Source organism: Saccopteryx bilineata, chromosome 5, assembly GCF_036850765.1.
Source record: "Saccopteryx bilineata isolate mSacBil1 chromosome 5, mSacBil1_pri_phased_curated, whole genome shotgun sequence".
Classification (NCBI taxonomy): domain Eukaryota; kingdom Metazoa; phylum Chordata; class Mammalia; order Chiroptera; family Emballonuridae; genus Saccopteryx; species Saccopteryx bilineata.
This window is the reverse complement of record NC_089494.1, coordinates 109,445,634-109,465,962: the sequence shown is the minus strand read 5'-3', so window position 1 is coordinate 109,465,962 and position 20,329 is coordinate 109,445,634.

Sequence of the window (20,329 nt, the reverse complement as noted above, 5' to 3'; positions counted from 1 at the left end):
TTTGCAAACAACAGCTCCAATAAGGGGTTAGTACCCAAAATATATAAAGAACTCACAAAGCTCAGCAACAAACAAGCTAACAATCCAATTTAAAAAATGGGAGAATCCCTGGCTGGTTAGCTCAGTTGGTTGAGAGAGTAGTCATGAAACAACAAAGTTGCAGGTTCAATCTCTGGTCAGGGCACACATGGGAAGCAACCAATGAGTGCACAACTCAGTGAAACAATGAAGAATGCTTCCCTTCCCTCCCCCCTCTTTCCCTTCTTCTGTCTCTCTAAAAAATATAAATAAATAAATAATATAATAAAATAAAAAAATCAATAAAAATAGTTAGCCCTGGCTGGATAGCTATTGGTTAGAGTATCATCCTGGAGCACAGAGGTTGCCTATTCGATTCCCCATTTATGGCACATACCAGAGCTGTTGGATGTTTCTGTCTCTTTCTTCTGACCTCTCTCTCCCCCCACCAAAAAAAAAAAATTGGGGGAGAAGATCTCAGCAGACACTTCTCCCAAAAAGACATACAAATGGCCAACAGATAGATAAAAAGATGCTCATCTTTGCTAGCTATTAAAAACATAAATCAAAACTATGAGATACCACCTCACATGTGTTATATTGGCTGTTATCAATAAGACAGATAATAACAAGTGTTGGAGAGGCTGTGGAGAAAAAGGAAACCTCATTCACTGTGGGTGGGAATTACACTGGTACAGTCATTATGAAAGACAGTACAGTGGTTCCTCAAAAAATTAAGAATAGAACTACTATATGACCCAGCAATCCCTTTACTGGGTATCTACCCAAAAACCTTGAAAACATTGGTATGCAAAGACACATGCTTCTCCATGTTTATCACAGCATTATTCACAGTGGCCAAGACATGGAAACAACCAAAGTGCCCTTCATTGGAGGACTGGATAAAGAAGATGTGGTACATATATACAATGGGATACTACTAAGCCATAAGAAATGATGACATATTGCCATTTGTGACAACATGGATGGAACTTTAAAGCATTATACTGAGTGAATAAGTAAATAAGAAAAAATCTAAACACTATAAGATTTCACGCATAGGAGAGACATAAAATTGATACTCATGGACATAGATAAAAGTGGAGGTGTTACCAGGAAAAGGGGGATGGGGGAAGGGAGAAAAAAGGAACAAATATATGGTGATAGAAAATGATTTGACTTTGGGTAATGGGCACACAATACATTTAACAGTTTAAATGCTATGGAAATGTTTGCCTGAAACCTATTCACTTTTATTGATTTAATGTCACCCCATTAAATTTAATTTTCTAAATAAGATTTTTTTTAAAAGTAGACTTGATAAAATTGGTTTAGAAAGTAATTACATTTCTGGATTTCCTTCCCAAATATGGTTTGTTATTGTCCCTGCTCAAATAATGTGAAAATTTGGAGATTTCTTTTTACTATGAAGAAGATAAAAGAGGGTGTGCTAGTTAAATTTTGCGTCAATTTTGTAAAGCTATGGTGCCCAGGTTTTGAGTCAAATACAAGTCTAGATGTTGCTATGAAGATATTTTTTAAGTACGGTTAACATTTAAGTCAGTAGACTTCAAGTGCACTGCTGTCCATATGTGAGTGGACATTCAGTTAGTTAAAGCAAAGTCTGAGCTTTCTTAATAAGGGGAAATTTTCCTTAAGACTTTAACATAAAAACTCTGCCTGTGTTTCCAGGTTGCTGCTCTACAGAATCAAGACTCCAGATTGTAACATCAACTTTTATCTCAGTTTTCCTATCCTGAAGATTCTCTCAGGTTTCTGAACTGGGTAGAGCCTGCCATGGTCACAGTGAAGGTGGTCAAGGGCACCACTAAAAACATGGGGTTTAATGGAAAGTTTGTTTACTGAATGCTGAAACTTCCAGTCTATGGACCCCATTCTACTCCTGACATACAACAACCAGACTCCTACTTTGTAGGCAGTATATTGGAAAATTCATCTTGGAAGAATATGACCAGCCCCAAAGGAAAAAAATCTTAAAATACCAACATTTGAGGGTTTCTTTCCAAATAGCTCATCTAGATCACCCTATAGTGAAGCTATAAGACAGCAAGCTTAAAGTGCACTTCTAGAGCTTCTGGGTAGATTTTTAGACTGTCATTCTTAATCATGAGGAAACAACCCTGGATTACTTGTTACCCAAGGAAAGCCTCTAGCATAAAAAAGAGAGAGAAATAACACAATCAGACCAGAAATCTGAAGTAACTATGAGGGATGAAGAAAACAGTTGTTGAGATAAGAAAACAAAGTTATATTTTAATATCAATGGAGTGGTAAGATATTCCATTTATAAAGCAAGAACAGGGTATTTTAAGCAAAGAAATCAGAGAACAAATAAAAGCAATTCTTATAAATAAGAGTATGCTAGAAATCCAAAGCTTCAGAGAGGGTAACATATACACTTAATCTCTAGAAAATACGGCATAAACAAAAGGATGAAACAAAGAAAATAAAGATAATAAAACTAAAGGTCTAATCCAAAAGAACTAGTTGAAATTGTAAGAGTTCCTGGAAGAGAAAAGAAAGAATAGGGACAAGAGGAAAACTAGTTAAAGAAAAGTTCCCAAAATAAAGGACAGTTTCCAGGTCAAAAAATCCCACAGGAATCCAGCAAAATGGATAATAAAAGACCAAGTTATAATATTGTAAAAATTCACTATTGGTATGAATCCTTTATCCTCCTATTACTAGTGTACTAAATTACAGATATGACACAGATTATGACCCACTGAATGAGGAGGCACAAGCCACATATGCATCTGCAGGTAGCTCCCTCACCATCTCAGCTCCCATTGTGGGGAAGTGAGAACCCCCAGAGTTTTTTTGTTGTTGTTGTTGTTGTTTTTTATTTATTTAACTTCGAAGCTGGAAACGGGGAAAGACAGTCAGACAGACTCCCACATGCGCCCGACTGGGATCCACCCGGCACGCCCGCCAGAGGCAAGGCTCTGCCCACCAGGGGGTGATGCTCTGCCCCTCCGGGGCGTCACTCTGCCGTGACCAGAGCCACTCTAGCGCCTGGGGCAGAGGCCAAGGAGCCATCCCCAGCGCCCAGGCCATCCTTGCTCCAATGGAGCCCTGGCTGCGGGAGGGGAAGAGAGAGACAGAGAGGAAGGAGGGGGGGTGGAGAAGCAAATGGGCGCTTCTCCTATGTGCCCTGGCCGGGAATCGAACCAGGGTCCCCCGCACGCCAGGCCGATGCTCTACCACTGAGCCAACCAGCGAGGGCCGAGAACCCCCAGAGTTTTTTAATTGAAGGAACAGTTTCCATATATTCACAAAAAGGAAGTACAGTCACAAGATGTATTACTTACAGATCTCAGAAATGGCAGGGATTGGGGCTGCACACTGAACTGAAGGAAGGATCAGTGCTCTGTCCCAGGCCCCAGGGGAGCTGGAGATAGAGAGCAGAGTGGTAAGCACCTATTACAACAAAGTGTTTTGGGCATATGTCACTAACTCTTCATGGACTCAACTCTAAGTGCTCATTTTAAAAGGTGCTTTGGGAAAAGCAAAGTGGGATTTGTGGCAGGAATCCTAAACTCAGGTCCTTATCTAAAAAGCTAGACTCTGCGTATGAACAAAAATATATATATTGTAAAATGCCCAGGCCGCAACTCAACAGAGCTGTTGTTTCTAATCAGAGACATTAGAAGATACTTCATTCTACTATTTTAAATGTTTTCAAAATTCTGAAGAAAAACAATTTCCACCATAGAATTCAATACCCAGGCAAACTACCAGTCAAGAATAAGACTAGGTTGAAAATATTTTCAAATTGATAATATCTCAAACTATTAACCTCCTGTACATTTGTTTTGCAGAAAGCTACTGGAAGATATTGTTCTCCAAAATGAGGTTGTAAACTAGAAAAGCCTACATTGTAGGACATGAGAAAAAGGAGATAAAGCACGAAAAAGAAGCAAAGGGAACCACCTGGATGATGGTGAAGTGGGTATAACTGCTGTGTACCCACAGTATAGATCAATCAATGCAGATTGAAGCAAATAAAAAATTTGTGTCTAGAACCATGAGGGCCCCATATCTAGAGCCAGCTTTTCCTCCAGAGTGAAGTACTGGGCATGCTGCAATGAAAGGAATAGTCACTTTTATTGCTGATATTCATCATGATGACAGTGTATGCCTAAAGCTAAATGATAAGACAATAAAAAGATATGTTCTAATTAGAAATGCTCACACCAAAGCCTGGTGTGTCTGTTTTAATCAGTGTCTTGGCAAGAGCTATCTCCTTCTATAAACTACGACTCAGAAGAAAACAGAAACCTTCCTAAATAAAAGTAATTTTCCTATCTACATACTTTCTTATATACACTTCCTTATATTTCTGAAGAATTCCTTATAAGCTTTGTCCCCTGGAAAAAAACAGGGTGGACAGAAAGGATAAGTTGACTGAAGATTTAACTTTCACAATTTACTCCTTTGATTCTTTTAAAAATTATAATATGTTCATGTACTACTTTCAAAAGGAATAGGCTTCCTACAAATTAGTATAAACACCCATACTTTTGATTCAATAATTTTACTTGTAAGGATTTATCCAACCAATAAACCTATATACCTGCAAGATGACATGGGTAGAAAATTTTTCATTGAAATATTGCTTATAATACCAAAAGACTGGCAACAATACCGATAGCCATCAATAGGGATACAGTAAAATAAATAAAAATGTTATCATATGAAAGAAACAAGACCTGACATATAAGCAAGTTCAATAAATGTCAATGAATTAAACACTAATTTCCAACAAACATATGACAAGATGCTCAATGACAGTAGTCACTGGGGAAATAGGGAGTGAAATATCAATGAGACATTTCTATATCTATTAGGAAAACAAAGTCTGATGATATCAAATGTTGGTTATGAGCGAAACTGAAACTCAGTCTTTTGTCAGCATCTCTGTATCCCCATCTTCCCCACCAGATACCTACTACTCTTCAACATGGCCTGTCAAAAATGTTCCACTTCTCCTCCCATTTATCTCCCAGAAACTATCTAATGCAGTGGTCCCAACTCCTGGGCTGCGGACCGGTACCGGTCCGTGGGCTATTTGGTAACGGTCCGCAGAGAAAGAATAAATAACTTACATTATTTCCATTTTATTTATATTTAAGTCTGAACGATGTTTTATTATTTTTTTAAATGACCAGATTCCTTCTGTTACATCTGTCTAAGACTCACTCTTGACTCTTGTCTCAGGCACGTGATACATTTATCCATCTCACCCTAAAGGCTGGTCGTGAAAATATTTTCTGACATTAAACCGGTCTGTGGCCCCAAAATGGTTGGGGACCACTGATCTAATGTAACTCTTTCAAGAAACCACCCTGGTATATGCAAGGAACTATCCTCACTATTTGTTCCCTGAGGCTCCATGGTGGAGTGCCATCAAGCTCTATGCCACACTGACCTCTAATCTAGTCTACTTTCTTGATCCTGTGGTGTGGGACCTTTAAGTTTCTCCTCATCTTTTTCATGAATGAAAAATCTATTGCATTTTTCCTACTGAGGTTTTGGGTTTTATCTGTCCACCTTTGAAGTTTGCTGTCTTATGACTTTGATTCCACACTACACTTATTGCAATATGACAACAGGATGGGCAGAGAACGTCCTTTGTGGGAGATGGAGTAAGAAAAAAGAAAGCAGAGATGCAACCCTCACTGAGCATTAATTAAATTCCTACAACTATATCCAATTTATTTTTTAATTCTTTAAGATAAGTTTGAAAGGAAAACAATATTTTCCCATTCTACAGATGAGAAAACTGGCCCTGGTCTTCTTTTCCTTTGTTTTTTAAAGTATGTATTTATATGAATCATTTGTGAGGAAACCAATTTGGGTTCTGAACAAAGGCAGTACTTCTCAGCCAGCATTTCAAGAAATAGTACTTAAAAAACAGTTAAACATTTTTGTGGTTGGAAAGGACCTAACCTGACCAACACCCTTACACCTTCATGACTTTTTCTCTTCCAGCTTTTTCCATCCTGGGTTCACCAGAAGCCCTGGCCACCTTGGTTTTCTCACACACTCCAGTGATGTTCCCTTCTCAGGACCTTTGCTCTTGCTGCTTCCCCTGCTTGGCATGCCTTTCCTCCCAAAGGCTGGCTCCCTCACCTCCTTCAAGTCGTTGTTCAAACATCTCAGTATGACCACTCAACTTAAGTTGCATCTCCCCATCACAGTCTGCCCCGTCCAAACTTACATGAACATGCAACCTTCTTTACATGGAGCAGAGACTTGTGTTTAAATGAAATGGAGTTGTAAGAACTGGTTTAGGCGAGAAGAAAAGAGGGGAGGACACTAGATTCCAGTGTGTCTTAAGGAAAGTGAGAGAAAGCAGTTTCACTTATTCACTTTCATTTGTTCAGAAGATATCTATCAAATACATCTGAGGGACCACAAGTCCCTCCAAACACAGAGACAAGGCCAAGACCAAAAGCTGCCAGCATCCCAGCTCCCACAGAGCTTATGTCCTCTGCTAACATCTCTGGCTTTGCCAACTGCTTTCAATTCTATTGAACCTCAGAGAAAGTGTTCCAGAGCTGTGTTATTGCTGTTTCAAGACATTTATTTCTGATTAGAGAACAACAAACAAACCAGAAATATAATTAACCCCTTGATGAAAAAACCACATGTAAATTTGTGAAGCAACACAAACTATGGCTTTTCTACCTGCTCTGAATTCATACCTTCAAGATCTGCACCATAATCAATATCTTGCCATCCAGTATGTATGACCAAGGCATCCCAAATGACCACCACCAACAAACTGCACTCTGTTCTCATGTCTTCCTTTGCAGCAAGGGAGATGATCATAATGCCGAGGAAGGGGCTGGCTGGAACACTAATTGACAGGAGCTTGCTCCATTTGGCTATCTCTGGTAGCCACATACATACTTACATACGTACATACATACATACATACGTAGTATGATTTTATATTTTACAAAGGTCCTGTCTTATTGATAAAACAGAACATATTGTTCAATGAGTTATTGCGACTAAAAGAATCTCACTCTAAAAATGTCTTGGCAACAGGCGGGTGTTGCCCCTGAAACCAGCAGCCTGAAACAGATAGATTTTCAATTATCTAATTTTCACAATGAATGAACCCTGTTTATAGGAAATCCATAGGTGGTGGCAGTGGCAAATTGTAGCTGTGTCATGTTGGGAGACTATAGATTTACATTCTTTCTCAAAACTTAGAACGGGATTGTAGTTTTCTATAAATAGCCACAGAAGTAAAGGAAGAAGAAAAGGAGGAAGGAAGGAACTCACAGAACTTCCCTTTTGGTCTTAGCTCCTGAGATGTGCCCTTTTTTTCCTAATTGTCTTCTCTCTGTCTGGTTCAGACAATGCTGCATGCAGGCATGGACGCTTCTGTGGTGCATTATCTAACTATGACTCTTAGAGTCCTTTGGAGGTGTTATGGATATGACCAGCAGATGCCCCTGAGAACTTTAGGCTTTTTTCACAAAGTAAATTTCATATCAAGTGTATGGTAAAATTGTGTATAAAGCTCCCTGCTAAATAAGAAATTCAATTACCGTTCATTTGAATAATCCTTCTTCTTTGTGTCTTCTCCTAACATTTTTGGGCCTGCCATCTAGAGCACAAGGGAGGCCAAAAAGACAGCATTTATTTTCTGCCCCATCCAGATAGAGGTCCTTGGTTTTAATAAAGCCAGGAAGGAGGTAGGCCTTGTGTTTGCTATATTATCATTCTCTAATTCACCCTTCAAGAGCTATGCCTCTCCAGTACAGTTCTGCCTTACCCCTATCCACCTATCCTATCCTAAACAGGGCTGATATGGCTCTAGATCTATCTCCCTTTCCCCATCCTAGTCCCATTTCTTATTCTCACCAACCCTTACATATTCTGTTTGTGAATTTTTAGGAGGACCATTTAAACCAAGATGTCCACCAAGAAACTTGGCTTTCTCCAAAGAATGGACTTTTATGTAGAATGTTAAGCACCAAGAGCATTTTGTGTTGTGCTAATGATGGTGGGTTTTTTTTCTTCCTCTTCTTCTTCTTCTTCCTCTTCCCCTTCCTCTTTCTCTTCCTCTTCCTCCTACTTTTTTTCTTCCTCCTCCTCCTCCTCCTCCTCCTCTTCCTTCTCTTTCTCCTCCTCCTCCTTCTCCTCCTCCTCCTTCTCCTTCTCTTCCTCCTTCTTCTTCTTCTAGTGAGGGTAAAGCACAAAGCCATGATCCCAGCACCAAAATAGTCACACTGTATACAATAATCTGCTCCAAACAAACATGATTCTTAGTATCACTCTCAATTCTGAAGAAAATTTACATCCATACATCTTACACTTTCACTTAGATTCTCAATGCTTCCATAGTCTGATTACAGTAAAAAAATTTCCGTTACCTGCACTGGTTTTTTCTCTAATAATCACATCTCCTTTCCATGCAGGTTTAAAATAGGAAAGAATTGGACTTAATTGTAATCTTTCTTTTTTGGTGGTGCACACATTGATTGAGTTGGTTTGTTTTCAAAGCAATGCTTGCTGAATCCCAAAAATGAACAGGGACTTAGGCATTCAGTTATGCATCACTTTAATTACTTGTTTGGCAAAGTTCAGTTTACAAAGCCAAGCTCAGAAGTGATTTTCTTTTTAATAAATTGGAAGAACACTTAAGAAAAAGGGTTTCCAAAGGCTGCTGGCTGGTATGCACTGTATGCTTCTTCAAACAATCTAGAAGCATGTTTTCCCTCAGGACTCTGGTGACAGATAAGAGAAGCTATAATCATCAATATTTTAAGATCTAGTCTCATGAGATCAGCCTCTTCTCAATCTTTGTTCAAAGACCATCTGTCTTAGGTTCAATAGTTTAAACACTAATGACCAAATTAGTAAACATTTATTTTGTAAATTGGCAAAGGGGAAGACACAAGCAGGCTGATATTTTGTTTACAGTGATAGAAAATGGCATCAGATGAATTAGAGCCAGAGAGCTTTCTTCTGATAGGCAAATAACATTTATTAATGAGTGGCTGAGGATTGTTTTGCTTAAAAGAAAAAAAAAAGCATTGTTGAATATTCTGTATCATTGCCCTTTACCTCATGATGTATTAAGGTGATAATAAAATCTTTGCAACAAAATCAGTATATTTTATATTGTAGATAATAAATATACCATAGTATTTGTATGATACTTTTGGAATATATATAGTTGGGTTCTTATTTCTAGAAGGTCATCTCTGACTGAGAAGTGTAGAGAGTCAAGGGCAGAACAACTTAAGATTTTACAAAATGTGGAATCAGAACTAGGGTTCTAACACTCCCTTTTTCAATGTGGAAGTTTTTTCTCCAATACATCCAAACAGTTCTCAGACACCAGTTGGCTCTCCTGTGCTTCAACTCAATTCTGACACTCTACCCAGGGACAGCATTATATCCCACAGCTGAAGCATTCAGTCCCACAAGGCTGCCAATAGCAAGCCCCGGGTGTTACTTGTGCTTCTGACAGACGGGCTGTAAATTAGAGCTTCCCATTAATTTGCTAGATTCCATTAATTTGCTAGAGCGACTCACAGAACTCAGAGAAACATTTTACTTACTCACTCGATTATCAGTTTATTGCAAAGGGTATTAAAGATACAAATCAATCAGATGAGGAGGTACACAGGGCAAGTTCTTGAACAAAACAGCTTCTATCCCCATAGAGTTTGGGGTTTGGCATGGTAGCACTGGGAAGCATTTTAGTTCCCAGTCTGGAACCCATTAAAACTTTCCTTTTGGGTCCTTGTGGAGGCTTCATTACGGAAGCATGATTGATTAAATCATTGGCCATCAGGAAGTTAGAGGATGAGACTGAAAGTTCTGACCCCTTTTTCATGGTTGGTTCCCCTGACAACCAGCTTCCTTGTTTGTTTTCCAAAAGTTACCTCATTAACATAAACCCCTTTGGGGTGACAAAGGATTGTTATTAGTAAAAAGACACTCATTTAACATTTATGTCTCTTAAATGTTTTTAATATTTGACAACAGGAGACCAACTCTAACAATGGGATACTCTATTGCTCTTATCACTCAGAAAATTCAAGAGTTTTGGAAGCAGTGAGCCAGGAACTATGAACAAAGACCAAATATATATAAAAATATATATTTTGGTCATCTGAATAACCAAAATATACTTTTTATAAGTCACAATATCACAAGGACTCTGTGAAAAATGATTCCTTCTGACGTTTAGCAACAGCAGAGGGAAGAGGAATGTTAAATGAACACACGGTTGATATAGACATCATCCTTTACACTTACACTTTAATTCTCAACATGTATCATTTTCATTCTTGTTTCATAACTTTGAAAAATCCCTCCCAAAACCTGACTTCTTGTAATTGCAACAACCATAATATTTTTATGCATATTAATTTATAAGTATTTCTCCTTGGATGTCATACTTATATGACAAGAGAAGAAGTAGAGTGGGGCTTGGGCTGACTCACATGGTGCTGTGTATAGAATTTCAGCTGCTCCTCAGAGAGGACTATAGAGATGCTAGCAGTTAAAAAATATAGGATTTCGATGGCTTCCATTTAAATAGACTTTAAGGAAAAACTTTAGCCACCAGATAGGAACAATCAGGAATGCTATTTTGAATAAGAGGTCAGCTTGGATCAAGACAGAAAGCAGATGCCCAACAGGCAGGGTGCAGGTACCATGCCCACCAAGACCAGCATGAAGGAGCCAGTCAGCACAAGGACCCAATGAGGCTGTACCTGTTGACCTGAGGGTTATAACCATGCATTCCATAATGTGGATTTACATAAGGGTAGGTAACTTGACTCTGCATAAAAAGCCAGTTTTTTATTCAATAAATATTTATAGCACCTCTCTAATGTGTGCCACTGTGTGCCAGTGTGTGCCAGGCACTTTGTTAGGTACTAAGGACATAGTAGTGTATAAAACAGACTTGCTTTTTGCTTAACTGTGTTTATAATCCAACGAGAAGGCAGAGATTTTTGTTTTAAATCATCACATGTATAAACTATACACTAATAAACAGCTTTATTCTCAAGTCCTCTAAAGGAAAACTGTAAGAAACAGTTTGGAATCAGGGAAGAGTTTCTGAAGAGCCAACTTTAAACTGAGACATAGAGGATTAGTAGAGATTAGACAAACAAAAGGGTTAAATCGGTGGTGAGACAGAACCATCAGGGGCTGTGGAGTCAGGGGTCTGATAAGAATCCACATGGCCAGAGTATAGTAAGGAGGATGATAACGATGGACAAGAGACCAGGGACCTGCAGGCCATGGTTGCCTGGGTAGGATTTTGGATTTTATGCCAAGTAGAATAGAAAGCCATTAAGTTATCAACCAGGGAGGTAAAATCTGTCAGTTGGCATTTGTTTAATCAGCTCACCTTGGCTTCCCAAATTGGAGCAGAGAGAGAGGGAGGCAAAAGCAGTAGTAGGCAGGAGGTTTATGCAGGGGTCAGACAAGAGCTGACTGTGGCTGGGACTGGTGTAGGGCAGAGTGGATAGAGAGAAACTAGAGGAAATTCTTTTCAGCTGCCCTCTATTGTGGCAGAAAAGTTAAGGCCCCCTCATACACACTTTGTGTCCCCACTTGAGTACTTACCACAATTGCTGTTGCCCAGTTTCATCTCATGGGCCTATTAACATCAGAGACAAGAATTCAAGACCACCCTAACAGTCCCCTGGATTAGTAATTAATGGAAAGGGGTTTATAACAAAGACTTACTTGAAAGGTTTATTTTGTTAGGTTAAAAGATTGCTTATGGTGAGCAAAGCAGAAGCATTGCATGCTGCTAATTCTTTTGGCAGGAGATGTCTAAAATACTAAAGCCAGACACACAGTAAAACTGATCTAATCATAAAGAAAAGCAATATTTCTTAGTTGAGAATCTGCAAGAAACTTGTCATTTACTATTAATGTCACCATGGGCTCCCATAGCTTCGATATGAACGCTGGAGATATCTGTCTGCTCTCGACCAGGCAGGACAGCCTCACACTCCTGTCCCCAGCTTGAGAGCATTTATTTTCAGGGGAAAAGTTTTTCAGCAGTTTGCCCTCTACATTATTGGTGCTCCAGTAGAAGTTTTGAGTGTAGAAAACAAATCATTTCAGAGGGGATGTGGGATTTGTTCTCAGCACAATTTAGAAAACCACAAGGTTTTGTAGAAAAGAAGCCTGAAAAGGAAATGAGTGCTTCTCAGCAGGACCACAGGGCCACCCTTGTCATTTAAATAGGAAACCCATGTCTGTCCTCTAACTCTATAATGTTCCTGCCTTACCTCTAGGAGCCCCAGAAGGCAGAAGACACTTAGGACCTTGATTTCTGTCCCCAATACTTAACCAGACACAGAATTATGTGTAATCAGATCACATCGAGCATTTGGGCTGAATACCGAGAGCCTGGCAAAGCTGAATTGGACTGGGAAGGAGGTGGACAGAGCCGTGCATGCTGGATTTTGTACACAGACAACAGAGTGCACAACGTGGAAAGAAGGGACACAACACCCTTTTCAGCTTCCAGCCATTCTTGCCAATAACTTCATTTAATAAGCTCCCATATGCAGTCTGTTGACTTCCTTTTGCTGCAGAGAATATTTATTCCTATAAAATGGGAACACAGGAGTTCCTTTATTGATGCCCTGTATTGGCGGAATACCATTCATTCATTCATTATGGACTCAGCAAATATTTGAATGCCAGACACTGGACTTTTTAGGCAAGTTACTATACCTTCTCTATTTCCTGTCCATCCCCTCCCACCACCTACAACACAGAGATGACTCAAGTCTTTGCTATAGAATCTCCTCTGGCAGCTCCAAGGGCTGTGGAGCTGCCTCTTTTTCTAAGGTGGGCACAAGTTCAACAACAAGAAAGACCACACTAAAGAAGGGACAGGTGCAGTGGTAAGGCAAGAGAATGAAAGGGGAAATGGAGCAGCCCCTAATTGCCAGGCACTGTGCTTTTTATTTTTTAAAGTATTTCATATATTTTAAAGCAGGGCCTGGCAGAGAGTAGGTACACAATAAGTGATAGTTACCCCTTCAGTTTTGGTTACTCCTTTTCAGGCCCCTTTCTCTGTAATGCAGCCCCTTGCAGGGTGGATTTCTTCTTATTGATTCCTGTAATAAAATAGAATAAAAATAGACTTAGCCAGGTTCTCCATTTGGGAAAACATAGGCTATGGAGTCTGCAATTTTGCAGCTGAGGCTAGCAAAACTAACTCCAGTTTTATTTGGCCAGCTTTTGCCCTTAGTTTTCTTTTCTTCCTACTTCGCTAATGCTCTCATCAGATAGATTCAAACAACATATGACTATTAGCATTAACACTAGCAAAATGTAAGTTTGATCTCCCTAAGTAAATAGGAGAAATCCAGCAAGCATTTGCATTGTTTGAACCTTTCTATTTGTTATTTTTCAATCAATTTTCAATTGCACATCCTCTTCATGTGTGGCATAGATTTGTTTTATTTTCATTTTTTCATCAGTTATTTTATGTTGGCTTGGAGGCCTTGGTACAATTAAATTTGTGTCTATTATGATGGAGTTTTCATGAAATGAGCCATGGAGTTTCCTTTTCAGTAATGCCCTTTGATGGATATTTTATTTATTTTTTTTTCGATTGCTGTGTGATCAGCCTTGCCTGATATGTTGTGGTACCTCTTCAAGTAACAAGTTGCCCTTGAGACCTTTCAGAGGCTCCGCTGTGCCTTCAAGGGAAATACAGAGGTCATTTAATAAGCTCCCATATGCGGTCTGTTGACTTCCTTTTGCTGCAGAGAATATGTATTCCTATAAAATGGGAACACAGGAGTTCCCTTATTGATGCCCTGTATTGGCTGAATACCATTCATTCATTCATTATGGACTCAGCAAATATTTGAATGCCAGACACTGGAGTCAATGAATCCAGTGTGAATGAATCTGAGGAGCAGTGTGAACAGGCAGAGACATTTCCAAAGGGTCAGAAACCTCTGGTTCTAGCCCTACATCTGTGGGAAATAGCTGCATAGTACTGGGCAAGCCATGTAATCTTTCTGTGCCTCAGTTACCCTGCCTGGGTGATAATCCTTATTGGTCTAAATAAGAGGATTGATAGCAAACAAGTGTAACACAAATGCCAAGAATTCTTTTTCTCTATTTTTTTTTCTTATTTTGTTTTTGGAATATTTTGAACTTACAATACCAATTGATAGAATAAGTGAATTCTCTAAACCACGCAGAGCTGGCCTCAAGCCTATTGCTCAGGTTTTTTGCAGGGACTGGGGGATACATTTCCCCTGATTTGATGATTGACGTGACCTTGTAGACCTCCTCATCATTCACACCTTGCTCTAAGTATGACACCACAGAAACAAAAGGGCAGTTAAGCATGTGGTTTGTTATTTTTTCCCAGGAAACTTGGAATCTCTCCAGATGTTTAAAGAGTGAATTTGGGGGACAAACCTCCCCATTTATTTCTCGAACTCCAGCAACACCTAAGTGCTCACATGCCTTTACAGTTCAGAAATTGACAGAGGACAAACTATCTTGCTTCTACATTTTCCCTCTTCAATGACATTAATGTCCACTTTTCCCTCTAGTTTCAAGCACTCCCTAGTTATATCATTGTGAATCCCTACATGTATTCATCAACTACAGGTGAGAGAAAGGAGCCTGTTTGGATAATTCAGAGTGTGTGACATAATTGATGTTGTTCTTACCTTTTCATAGAATCTGAGCCTTTTAGATTCCTAATGGACCTTATACTAAGTACTTAATTTGGCACTCTGCATTTTTAGATGAAGAAATTTGGTCCAAGGAGGCTCAAAAACTTGCATGATGTCCAGACCTGGAAAGCGGATCACTTGCCGCTGCTTTCTTTTCCTTTCAAAATCAGGAGTCCTCCCTTGAGTGCCAAAGAGCATGCAGGGAAGTGCCTGACTATGAGCTGAAATACCTAGAGTTAAAAATCCAAAGGCAGGGGTAGCTACTGGGTATAAAGACACTTTCTACGTTCTCCAAACAGACTCAATGACAAACAGGTTATGAAATGCATATGACATTAATGCTAAATTTATGTATTTAAGATAACATAACCAAAGACATGTGATACAAAACACAGGGAATCAGAAACAATTAGGGAACTAGGGCACAGTGTATCAGCAGGTGCCAAGAAATGCTAATGTTTAAATACATAAAGGTCTAAGTATTATCTCTTATTTAATCTCTATTACATAATGTTTAAAAACATTAGTCTGTGATAAAAGGAATATTTAATAAAATGTAAAGAATTTTACACACATAAATAGACACTTACTTTCAGTAACATCTAATATTTATTTATTTATTTATTTATGTTCTGTGACAGAGACAGAGAGAGGGACAAATAGGGACAGACAGACAGGAAGGGAGAGAGATGAGAAGCATCAATTCTTTGTTGCAGCACCTTAGTTGTTCATTGATTGCTTTCTCATATGTGTCTTGACCGGGGTCTACAGCAGACCTAGTGACCCCTTGCTCAAGCCAGTGACCTTGGCTCAAGGGCTTAGCCTTGCTCAAACCAGATAATCTTGTGCTCAATCAGCAACCTCAGGGTTTGAACCAGGGTCCTCTGCATCCCAGTTTGACATTTTATCCCCTGCAGCACCGCTTGGTCAGGCTAATTTTTATTTTTAATAAGTGATTTTTATCTCATCAGAGTACTCATTTACATGGAGTAAACAATACAGAAAAGCTTAGGATAAAAAAAAATTCTTTACCTGACCTCTTCCCACTGTTTCCTCATACTTGAGTCAACCACTTTACCTTTCTTAGCTATTTGATTTTTGTTGTTGTTGCTAACAATTTTCATATCACTAATAGGCTTAAACCAATATTTCTTGATTTATCAACTAATCTTGTAACTAGCTATGCTTTGTGTTTTTGTTGTCAGTTGAATGATTCAATATTCAGTTAAACAAAATTAAACAAGCTTCCTATTTACAGAGGTTTCATTGACTTCTGGGGCCACCAAAACGTTAAAAGTTATCTGATAAGTGATAACTCTATGTAGTGGGTAATGGATCTTATTTACTTATTTATTTATTTACCTCTGTGCTTTAACTTTTTTCCAATTTTCTTGTGCAGAATATATTTTTACTTCTGGCATAATATATCACTAATAGCCTTATGGTTAGAAATAATGAAATAAATGCATGTCTACCACCAAGCAAAATAACACAATGAGAGAAAGAGAGATGAGCCGAAAGAGGTGTGGAAGAGGTGGGGAGGGAGGATCTCAATGAAATTATAAAATACTCAAATACCCTAATATGTTAAATTTTTATCAAATATTTGAAATACACAGGGACATAACATGTATCTTTATGTTCTTACATGAAAGAAGAATTTCTATAGTAGGTAACAAGGACTTGAAGAGCCCAAAGTATCTTATATAGGAGAGTGAGAACTAGGGTTTGAGAGGCTATTGATACATCCCTGAGTTGTTACTCCTCTGAGGGATAGGAGAGAGGAAAAAATGAAAAAGATCATCAGGTATGTTTTCTCTCATGGGGCCACTTTCTGGCATGATTGGGTCAAGCTTTGCTTTGCAGTTGCCTGTTACAGTCACAGAAAAGTGAACACTTAAAGCACTAAGGAGAGAGAGAGAAACCAAGAAAGAGAGAGACTTGTGACATACAGAACTGAGCTGTTCGGCAGAGAGATTCTCTACATCCTTAGAGGGGCCTAGCAGGACTCTGAGAGCACAGAACACATATACTCTTGGGGCAGAATAAATAGCTGAGCTGAAGAGAAGCTGTTTGGAAACAGCATATGTGGATTTAACCTGTCCTTCTGGGGTTCACTTACCCAGCTCCTTGTCATGTATATTCTAGACCAGAGCTAGACTCAATAGACTATACAAATATAATCTTTACCAGGATCCAATATCAGCAAAAACATGAAAATAAGGAAAATAATACAAAAAGCAAAAATAAATGAAAAATTAAAAAATAAATGAAGACTACTTTTCAGGATTATACAAAGAAGAAGGAAAATATTTAAAAGACTATACCAAATAAATAGTAAAATTGTGGCTTCTTTGAAATTAGAATGTAAATAAAAGCTAAACAAGTTTTAAAAAAGTAAATTGAATAATAATGCTATAAAAAATTAAAATATGAAGAGAAATATAAAATAAATACTAAGCTGACAGATCTCAGCAAAAAATGAAAGATATAATAAACTATCAAGACAATGAAAAACAAAGTATAAAGCATAAAATGTAAAGATGTAAAGTTAACTCTATTGAAAACATCCAGGGACATTAGAGACAGGATTTAGACAACTTAAGTGAAAAGAAGTAAAATTGGAAAAAGAATTTCTAATAATTAAGAGAGAATTATATAGGCAGAAAAAAAGGAGGTCAAATATACATATAATAACTCTTCCTAAAGTTAAAACAAAACAATGAAAAAAGAATGTTCATAGACACAGTAAAAGAAATGTTTTTCTAAATTGAAAATAAATTTTATATATTTTCTTTCAGAAAGTTTTTCTTCTACCATACCTTGCAACAATTTTAACTGTGACATGTGCCAAATGGTCTGGGAAAATGACATAGAAAAATTAATGCTGCTATATATACTTTTAGGGACGTAACCAAACTTCAAGGATTAAACAAAGATTTCTAAAGGTTAGACATCTGGGCAAAAAAATAGCTCTGTTTGAAAGCCAAATTTTTTCTTAGAAATTTCCATAATGATATTCAGTGCTGAAAGAAATATTTAAGTGAGGACATATAAAATGGTCTTGAAGTATAACATACAAAGCTGGTGCTATCAGCTTTGTTGTCTTTGAAGAAATGTACTGTGACTGAATGTCAATGACTTTAATTTTCAGTAAGTTTTCATTTGTTTTAGTAGAACTTAAAAATAATATTACTAATTACTGCAACAATAATAAGGATGGTAAAGCAACTGATACAAAGTTATCAGGCCAAGAGAGTATGACCCAAAATGTTACATTCAACCAAGTTGTTTTTCAGGTAGAAAGGAGCAGACATCATTTTAAATATACAAGAACTAAGCTATTTTATAAAGCCATTTTGAAAAACAGAATGATTGAAGAAGGCTTTAAAAAAAAAAACCTGTCAATAAGCATCCAGTACATTATAAAATTGTTAGACAGCTGTATAAACCATTATAAAAACAGAATTACATGTAAACTTTGATAATGTTGTGAAGAGAAACCAGCTCTTTTTACTGAATTTAACTCGAGAGACATTTACTTTGAGTGAGTTCTTACTATATAACATTGGTCAATATGAACATGTCTGGGAATTAAAATTATGCCAAAAAAGGAAATATAGAATTGATTACTATCTCAGATTAGGATCTTCCGTAAGGATTAAAGAATTATTCTACATTAAATGAAACAGAAAAAAGGAACAGAAAGTCATTGTAGGTTCACAGATGGTGACTCAGATTGTATTATTGTTAGGAAGTATCATTCTTTCCCATCCGCCACCTGTATATACTAGCCTGTTTCATTAATGCAAGATTTGATCATGAGACTTTCTTTGCCTAATGGAATGCTAACAAACTTGACATAATCAAGGACTTCTAATGAGATTGCAAGATTGTCTTTTCTCTACGCTCTTCCATTGCTATTAGAATAACAAGTAGCAAGCTGACCATTACTTGCCTATCTGTAGCACCAGAAGTAAAAATAAAGTGGATGCTTACGGCCTAAAAAAATAAGCTACAGCCCTGGCCGGTTGGCTCAGTGCTAGAGTGTCGGCCTGGCGTGCGGGGGACCGGGGTTCGATTCCTGGCCAGGGCACATAGGAGAAGTGCCCATTTGCTTCTCCACCCCCCCTCCCTTCCTCTCTGTCTCTCTCTTCCCCTCCCGCAGCCAAGGCTCCATTGGAGCAAAGATGGCCCGGGCGCTGGGGATGGCTCCTTGGCCTCTGCCCCAGGCGCTAGAGTGGCTCTGGTCACGGCAGAGAGACGCCCCGGAGGGGCAGAGCATCGCCCCCTGGTGGGCAGAGCGTCGCCCCTGGTGGGCGTGCCGGGTAGATCCCGGTCGGGCGCATGCGGGAGTCTGTCTGACTATCTCTCCCCGTTTCCAGCTTCAGAAAAATACAAAAAAAAAAAAAAAAGATAAGCTACAGACAGGCAGAAATATTTTTAAAATACGTATCTGATATCCAAAATATACAAAGAACTCATTTTTTGTTTGTTTGATTATTTTTTTTTAAATAATTGTAATGGGGTGACATTGATAAATCAGGGTACATATGTTCAGAGAAAACATCTCTAGGTTATTTTGACATTTGATTATGCTGCATTCCCATCACCCAAAGTCCAATTGTCTTCCGTCACCTTCTAACTGGTTTTCTTTGTACCCCTCCTTGCCATGAACCCCCTCCTTCTCCTCCACCTCAACCTGTAACCCCAACACTCTTGTCCATGTCTCTGAGTCTCATTTTTATGTCTCACCTATGTATGGAATCACATAGTTCTTAGTTTTTTCTGATTTACTTATTTCACTCAGTATAATGTTATCAAGGTCTATCCATGTTATTGTAAATGATCCGATGTCATCAATCTTATGGCTGAGTAGTATTCCATAGTCTATATGTTCCAAAGCTTTTTAATCCACTCATCCACTGATGGACACTTGGGCTGTTTCCAGATCTTCGCTATTGTGAACAATACTGCCATAAACATCGGGGGGGGGGGGGTTCTTCTTTTCAAACAGTGCTATGGTGTTCTTGGGGTATATTCCTAAAAGTGGAATAGCTGGATCAAAAGGCAGTTTGATTTTTAATTTCTTGAGGAATCTCCATACTGTTTTCCACAGTGGCTGCATCAGTCTGCATTCCCACCAGCAGTGCAGGAAGATCACCTTTTCTCCACATCATTGCCAGCACTTATTCTGTGTTGTTTTGTTGATGAGCGCCATTCTGACTGGTGTGAGGTGATATCTCATTGTGGTTTTAATTTGCATTTCTCTAATGATTAGTGATGTTGAGCATTTTTTCATATGCCTATTGGCCATCTGTATGTCCTCTGTGGAGGAGTGTCTATTCATTTCTTTCACGCATTTTTTAATTGGATTGTTTGTCTTCCTGGTATTGAGTTTTACAAGTTCTTTATAAATTTTGGTTATTAACCCCTTATCAGATGTACTGTCAAATATGTTCTCCCATTGTTTAGTCTGTCTTTTTATTATGTTCTTATTGTCTTTAGCTGCGCAAAAGCTTTTTAGTTTGACATCGTCCCATTTGTTTATCCTGTCTTTTATTTCCCTT